This window comes from Plasmopara halstedii, assembly GCF_900000015.1.
Source record: "Plasmopara halstedii genome assembly, contig: Scaffold_208, whole genome shotgun sequence".
Taxonomy (NCBI): Eukaryota; Oomycota; class Peronosporomycetes; order Peronosporales; family Peronosporaceae; genus Plasmopara; species Plasmopara halstedii.
This window is the reverse complement of record NW_020187129.1, coordinates 877055-877651: the sequence shown is the minus strand read 5'-3', so window position 1 is coordinate 877651 and position 597 is coordinate 877055.

Below are 597 nucleotides of genomic sequence, written 5' to 3'. Positions count from 1 at the left end.
ATTGGATAATGACCGGGCTATTTCTGTCTAACTTACGATGTACTTGTGCAGGTAGTTGGCGAGACCAAGCCACTTACGCAAGTCCTTCTGGTTCTTTGGAACCGGCCAGTCTACAATGGCCTCGACCTTAGCGGGATCCGATCGAAGGCCAGGCTTCCCAATAAAGCGCCCTGAAAAGAGTAATCTATTCTGCGCCAAAGATGCACTTGTCTGCATTGGCGTACAGCTTGTTCGAGCGAATGCACCCGAGCACCGCTCATAAATGGACGATGTGGTTTTCCTCATCCATCCTCCCGTGCTCCGCCCGACTGTGAACAAAAATGTCGTCAAAGTATGTCTGTGCATACGCCCTGTGGAGCCTGAACAAATGCGTAACAAGACGATTAAATGTTGCTGGTGCATTTGACAGCCCTTGGGGCATCACCAGCCACTCCAAGAGCATGCGCTCGAAGTGCTCACCGCTGTCAGCGGAATATCACTTGCTCTCATGAGCAATCGGTCATACCCATCGACCAAGTCGAGTGCACTGTACTTTGTACATCCAACCATGTTGTTTTGAAGAACATCCTTTCTAAGAATCGGCGTCTGTGCCGGAGT